General features: G+C 31.5%; 1 pseudogene; it reads right to left on the bottom strand.

The window, feature by feature from the left end:
* Positions 1-2733: 2733 nt before the first annotated feature.
* On the bottom strand, positions 2734-6161 carry LOC120216180 (annotated as a pseudogene).
* Positions 6162-7652: the final 1491 nt, after the last annotated feature.

Below are 7652 nucleotides of genomic sequence, written 5' to 3'. Positions count from 1 at the left end.
TTGACAGTTTTGAAACTATCGACTCAATATCGGGGCAGGTTTTTCGTAGTAATTCAAGCTCAGAGCAATGGCCGGTGAAGAAGATGCCAACACAAGGACAACTAAGGTCAGCACTTCTACTAGTAGAGCCATATTAAAACCTCTCGTCTTTTTTTATCGATTCAAAAGTAGCTTATAGCTTCTTCTTTCTTTTTTTTTTGCATGGGAAGGTTTGTAGATTACATATATTTTAGTGACCAAAGGGATCCGTCGGTGACCTGCAGGTCAAGCAGGTGGCCCCATTGTACATAGTAATGGCTTCTTTAAGCAAGAATGATGTAGTGTTGGTTAAGCATTCTTCATCCGACCACAAAATCCCCATGCAACTGACCTTTGTCATTTTCATATCCATGTTAAAAATGCCCCATTTATCTTTCACTTTTGTAATTAAATCCAAGCATCATTCGAACATTTGATTCAATAATTACTCGAATCGGCTGCCATTGCTAATGTCTGATCCAACAGCAAGGAAAAGATTATGGTTTGTTAAAACGAAAGAGGTTAGGGTGTAACTATCAGATTAGTTATCTGTGTCCATAAAGCTTGTTTTGCAAGTATCTTAATTTTCTCAATGAAGGCCATCTTTGTCACTTTTTCGGCTAGTCATGGTGTTCATCGTGAGGTTAACTCAAAGATATACCCCATATAATCAGGAACGGACGTAAAAATGTCAGAGGGTTCGAACCTAAGAAGTTATATTAAAAATTTCAGGAATACGAAATTAGATAATCAATAAAATACAATTAAAAACCTAAAATATAAGGAAATTTATAATTAAATTTCAAAAGAAATATAATTTTTAAAATGCTATTTTTTCCCTTATATATTTTATCTATAACTTTTAAAACAAATAGTCACAAATTAATTTCATATTAAATTCTTTTCTAACTGCAAATAGTGAGTTTTTTTTTTCTTTCTAACTCAAACATATAATTAAAGTCGTCCAATATGAATTGTAGACATCAAATTCTGTCTATAGATAGTCTACATCTATGTATGATAATTTTGAAATTAGAAGCCAGAATCAGATTGTTCGGATAAGGTTTAAGTCGAATCATTTCAAATTGAATCATTTTGGATTTGAATTATATTTATTTTAAGTTGATTTGGACCGGAACAAATTTGATTTAGATTTAATTAAGGTTTTTAATAAATCTAATTGAGTTAAATATCGGATCCAATCAATACGAATCGATCAATTCTTTGATCAGTTCAATATCATATCTATCAGTTTTTAGATCAGATCATACTGGATTGACAGGTTTCTAGGCTAACTCAATATCAAATTGGTTGGCTTTTGAGTCGGTTCAATATTAGATTGATCAATTCCGGGTCTGATCAATATCAGGCCGGTCAGTTTTTATTCATGTCAACCTCTGAATCTTTATGTTAATGATACTGAATTGATTATATATCCATCGAATTTAAAAAATATATAATACGAAATATGGCGATTAACTAATTGTATAATATATAAACCTTAAACTATCACCAATGTGGTGATTAATATTTTTTAATAGAGTCGTTAGTCTTATTAAAAGTGGAAATATTTAAAATTATAATAAAAGTTTACAACTATCATCGTAAATTAATACATAATTTGAACATTTTCCTATAACATGAAACTAGTCACTTTAGACCATATAAGGATCATCATGAAAAACGTTTAAAACTCCCAAAAGACTCGAACGAAAAATAATACTAACAAATCTGACAACATCAACAACAAACCACAAAAGGTGATTAAGCTATTGAAAGGTCACTGAGAACTGTAATTTAGGACCGCCTGCCGTGAGAAACTATCTACAAACACAAAATTGTGTATCTAAGTTAAATTTGAGGGTCCACATCATGGAAGATCAACAGGATTACAAATAAGTGTCATCTTGATTAGTCGTAGCATTGTCAGATCCAATCCTAAGAAAATAGAAAATAAAATAACTGACCAAACAACCGAGAGAAAAAATGAAAAATATTCACAAAGACAGAGAAAAACATACCACAATGGTATAATTATTCTTTAAAAAACTAAAAAGAAACAAAGAAAAAAATAACCAATGATTGACAATCATCATTAATTGATGTCGTCGTTAGCTAAATAAAGTCAAAGATGAAATTTTTAATTTACAGGGAGAGAGGAACGGTTAGGATAAAGTATGTTATCTACTTTTGATGATTAATTATTAGTATAATTCAAATGAGAATAGAACATACATAAATTTACTATCGATCACATTGTTAAAAAATAGATAATAATTAAAATTAATTTTCCATTCATTTCAACTTAATTATCAGGTTAAAAACGATGCTCGACTTAGATCAAATTTAAATAATTAATTTAAGTTACTTTCAGTTTAGGTTATTTTCGATTTTGAGTTGCTTCTGATTTCAGTTGTTTCGATCCGGTAACTCTCAATTTAAGTTACTTCTGATTCAGGTAAAATCGATCATGCTAAAATTTAAGTAGGTTTTAACTCAATTCGATTTGTTTTGAATTTCAGTAAGTTTAGACCATCATATTTGGTTCTGTATCAAATTTTGAATCGAACAAATCATATCAAATTTGTCGGGTCGACTCGAAGCCCTTCAAAGTATGAGCGCAAACTTAGGCATGCGGCTGAAAGCAGAGTTGCCAATTTGTAACTTTGAAATGTAAATGTTGCTATAAAGATAATCAATCATCTCTGAAACTCGAAATATATTTACACGCCCGTGTAGACTGCTATAATCTAAATCAATAATAGGTACAGGGTCAAGGTAGGAGCCTTGAAGTAAAAAAACTAAAATTGATTAAATTAGGGTCGAAAATAGAATTAGAGCCATTGTGAGCCTACGACAAAGCTTTAAGCAGGGTTGATTGATTTGTCATGGGTGGAGATGCCCCTGGAACACCACCATTATGCTGTTTCCTGCTGTGGCTTCCGGATTAATTGCAACAGCCGGAGGACTGCTGATGGTGGTATGGTAAAGTTTGAGGCCTCGATATCGTAACCTTCAGAATCGGATTTCATAGTTTGATAAGATTTAAGAGACGAACTCGATTATGGAAATGTTGCGGAAGAGAATTTACTTACAATTAGATGCCTTCCAGCCAAGTATCATCTTCTCACGATCGAAGACTATACGATAACCGGTCATGAAATTTTCTGCATATGAATTAACCAAAAAAAAAGGAAATGTAAGAATGAATCGAACATTTACGGACTCAATAACAGAGAACATCTAATGGAATGTTTGAATACAGCTATATTTGTTAGATGAGGGTAGATAGACCCCATTAACAGTCCGGTGTTTTATCAGATACAGGATGAATGCATGTTTCCCAATATGATACTGTATAGGAGATTAATTTTTAAACAGTTTCGCAAATACGTGATGTAAATTGTGTTCGGAGAGACTTACGTCCGATGATATTCACGCTGTCACTTTTAAACGATACCCAAGCAATATAAACCTCCACCCGAGAAGAAAAAAGAACAAGGATCAACTTCATCACGAGTCCAGAAGCACGATAAAGATCAAATAGAATCGAAATGAACTTTTACCTGTGTGCGAATCAATACTACTGGTTCCTGGAAGAACCGATCTCCACCTTTCATTGTCAAATTCACTACAGGGTACTCAAAGCTCGTTTGATTTGCACTGCAAGGTAAAAGAAGTCAGTCCCTGAGGCCTCCAGGGAGAAAAACAAGAGTCTTTTAGATAGATCACAACCAACAGATTACCCTTAGCTCATAACATATTCAAAGGGAAGTTTCGTCGGAAGAATATTAGATGTAAACGCTTCTCTCGGCCAAATTGTTGAAACTGCCGAATAAAATCATTACAAATACGTGTACAGAAAATGGAAACCAGGAGAAAGAAACAGGAAATATGCGATATAAGCTACTTACACTCTCGGAAATAAGTATAAGCCGGGTCATTCAATATGTAAATGAGGTACCCGAGTCAAAAAATGGCATTGAACTCGAGATCTCCAGCACTTCCTCCCACTTTTATCTGAGTGATACTAACATTGTAAGTAGGGCTGAAATGAATATAAAGAAGCATCAGTTAAACCAACAAAAATAAGAAAACAGTATCAGAAACTGCAGGTATGGACGCACGGCGAACAAGTTTCATATCACTGTCAATGAGATCAACACATAACAATTACTGTGATTGCCTGAGATTAAGTGGTGTTTCTCCTTGATCCGAGCTGCCCTTATCACCAAAAGTTATTCTTCCAACCCCATCAAGTCCGAAACACAGAGAAAAAGAATTCGAAGCAACCTTTTCTTTTGCTAATATTGTTGGAACTGATATATTGTCCACACCAAGCCCAAAAGACCATTAGGAGCTGCACATTAAGAACGAACCAGTCTGAACCTTCCCACAACTGCAATATAGTAGCACATCCAAATCATAAATCCAACAGCAAGTAGCAATATGAAGAAATCGATATCAAGAATAAGGTGGACATCACGCTGATCACGTTATAAACACAAACTGGTATTTATTTTTATGACAGCACAGCGAGATTTGCCGAATTTACAAGAACAGTACAATGGAAAAGGAACTAAAAGTTACAAACCCGAACGTAATCTTGGCTTCGACAGGTTTGGATTCGTCATCATCTGTAGTTAAGTGCAAGACATCCTCACCAACCCCGATCGATGAAGTGCCGTTGGATAGATAGTCGATTTGATAGGACAATTATTTGAAGGTGAAGAACATCTTCTATGATGTTCACACATGGACTGTTACAGGAAAACCTTTGAGCTTGTAGATGATGTATTGGGGCTGTAGATGTTGAACTCTATCGACTAAAACACATAAATTACAACAAAAAATCAATCAAAATGGCTATTCGTGTATCAATGAAATAAGGATAATGAGAATTCACAACTACGAAGTAGAGCATAATATTGCTTCCATAACTTTTCGTATAATTAATATTTTTAATTTAAGTGAATAGAATATGAAATATGATCATTAAATTATCAAAATATTAATCTATACAAATTACGAAAATATATAAAATTATTTTTACTGAATCACAATTCATATGTGATTGGAGTAATTAATGAAAGTATAATATTAAGAGATTATCTTTTATTTGATGAAGCAAATGAAGAATATAAAAGATTTTTTTAAAAAAAAAGTAAAAATAGGATTACCGGGCCACCGGGTCTTCCAATGCCTCGGACACAGCCAGAACATCACATGGCAACAGAAGAGATCGCTGCCGGTATCGAGCGCCACCAAAAATGACAGAGCTGGCTTCCCCACCGATACATTTGCGTAATGCAAACTGAAATTCCCAAAAAATAAAAAGAAATCATCTAGAGATTAATAAAGATGAAAAGAAAAGATAATCCACTTTTTCTCGTCAAACGAACAGAAAAAAGGGGGAAAAATAAATGCGCGACCGCGCAGGACGGAAAAAGCCCAAAAAAATATCCATACGTGAATTTATTACGCGTTTTTTTTAAAAAATCATTATATTATTACGATTTTATTGATAAACGTCGTTATAATAGATATATCGCGACGTTTGTCAAACTATAATCCCAAAATTAAATATATCTAAAAAAAATAATAATTTTTATAAGAATTTGTTAAGGACCTGAAAACCCTACCACGGTCTTGTATACAATAAAAAATTCTTTGAAGGAAAAAATGGGTCAAAACCATGAAAGCAGAAGAAATCATACAATCCCAAGGTGTTCAATCGATAAGTCTCGTTTCCGTCGAGGAAAGTAACGGGCGTCTGATCATTCTCCATCGCCAAATGACGGCCCTTGATTATTCTATCGCGGTGGACCATGGCCGTGTAATAATCCGGACTTCCCTTCACAGGCAATTCATCGGCGGCCAGGAAGTCCTTAACTGGATCCGAAAATCTATGGTGGGTATCAAACCCGAAGGTACCGAATCCGTAACAGATTCCCGCGCTTAACCCCAACACCACCACTAACAATAAGACACAACTGTGTCTGAAACGACTAACCTCACTCATGTCTGAAAACTTTTCCTAAATTGGCCACTCAAACAAATAAAAAAAAAGATCTTCTCTTCCTGAGAAAATAAAGTTGGAAATTAATTATTTTAGTTGATCTGAGGGAAACCAAATATTTGAGGGAAAATGTATTGGTCTGGTTGGACTTTTAAGTAAAAACAAATTGGAAAACGAAACCGAAAAGAAAATGCGGTGTTTCTCCCCCGCCCCCAACTATGGCCGTGTAGGTGGGTTTGGCGTACATCAATTTTTTTTTTGTCTTTCGTATTTTTTATATTAATTTAATTTTTAAAATTATTTAATTCTATCATTATATATTTTTTTAATTTAAGACTTTAATATAATTAATATTTAGAGTAATAGGGTTATGTTTAGGTTTAGGGTTTAAGGTTTAGAGTTTAGGGTTTAAGGTTTAAGGTTTAGGGTTTTAAGTTAAGGGTAGAATTATAGAATAATGCAATTGAATAAATTCGATGACTAAATTAATACGAAAATATGATAGAGACAAAATTAATAAATTAAGTTTATTATACCATTTTATCTTTTATTTTCTATTTGAATTAATCTATTACAGTTTTTTTTAAATTTTTGGTGGGATGCCCCTTATATTTTGGGAGATTTTTAGTTCCTTTTTTTAATATTCAAGCCGTGGAAATTTATAAAGAATTTCCAATTGATATCTATATTTTTTTATTAAATTAAAATGATATAAAGTAATATTTATTTTTAATTGATATATATATATATATATATATATATTATATATTTATATTACCACAAGTTTGTTTACGTATTTTTTTTATCAAGTATATTATGCAAGCAAGTTAATAAATCCAAATTGTAACTATAGTCAATTGTTAGCTTTGTGTTGAATATTTTTCCAAACTTTGACTTAAATACGTGTTTTGTCTATCATCTTGGAAATTTTCAAATTATAATTGATTAATTAGTTTTACCCTAATAAAATAGAGAAGTGTGAACAAAGTCTGGGTCGACGTAAAAAATCTATCCAACTTTTCAATTTTCAAACTAAAAAAAGTTGGTATTTATTTAAATAATTTGAATTATTTTATTAATAAATTATAATTTAATTTGATCTCTTAATTATAATTTAATTAATTAAAATGTAAAAGATCGTCCGTAATCCGATTCAACTAATCGTTAGAAAAGTGACTGGAGCTAATTTTTAATCCTGTCTCTCAGTATTTTTTAAAGATCTATGAAAAATTTTTTAAAAATAATTTAAGTTTAATTTTAATTTTTAATATATATATATATATGAAAATTTAATTTCGAAACATAAATTTTGATTTTTGAGATTTTTAATTTACATATTTTATAATTTTATTATTTTGATAACTATAAACTTGTATTAAATGTAATTATTTTTTATTAAATCATATATTTTTACAAGAAATATAAGAATAATAGTGAAAGTGAAATAAATATACAAATTAAACTATAAAATATATAAGTACAAAATTGATAATTTAATGGCTTAAATATAAAAAAGTACTCACATACTTTTAATTCCAGTTTAATGTCTAATGTTTTTTTCGTTCCAGTTTAATGCATAATGTTTCATTTCGTAATTCAATTTCGGTTGAGCCGT

Source organism: Hibiscus syriacus, unplaced genomic scaffold (assembly GCF_006381635.1).
Source record: "Hibiscus syriacus cultivar Baekdansim isolate YM2019G1 unplaced genomic scaffold, ASM638163v2 tig00110159_pilon, whole genome shotgun sequence".
NCBI classification, from domain to species: domain Eukaryota; kingdom Viridiplantae; phylum Streptophyta; class Magnoliopsida; order Malvales; family Malvaceae; genus Hibiscus; species Hibiscus syriacus.
The sequence above is the reverse complement of the archived record's forward strand: the minus strand, read 5'-3'. Positions and strand labels throughout refer to the sequence as shown.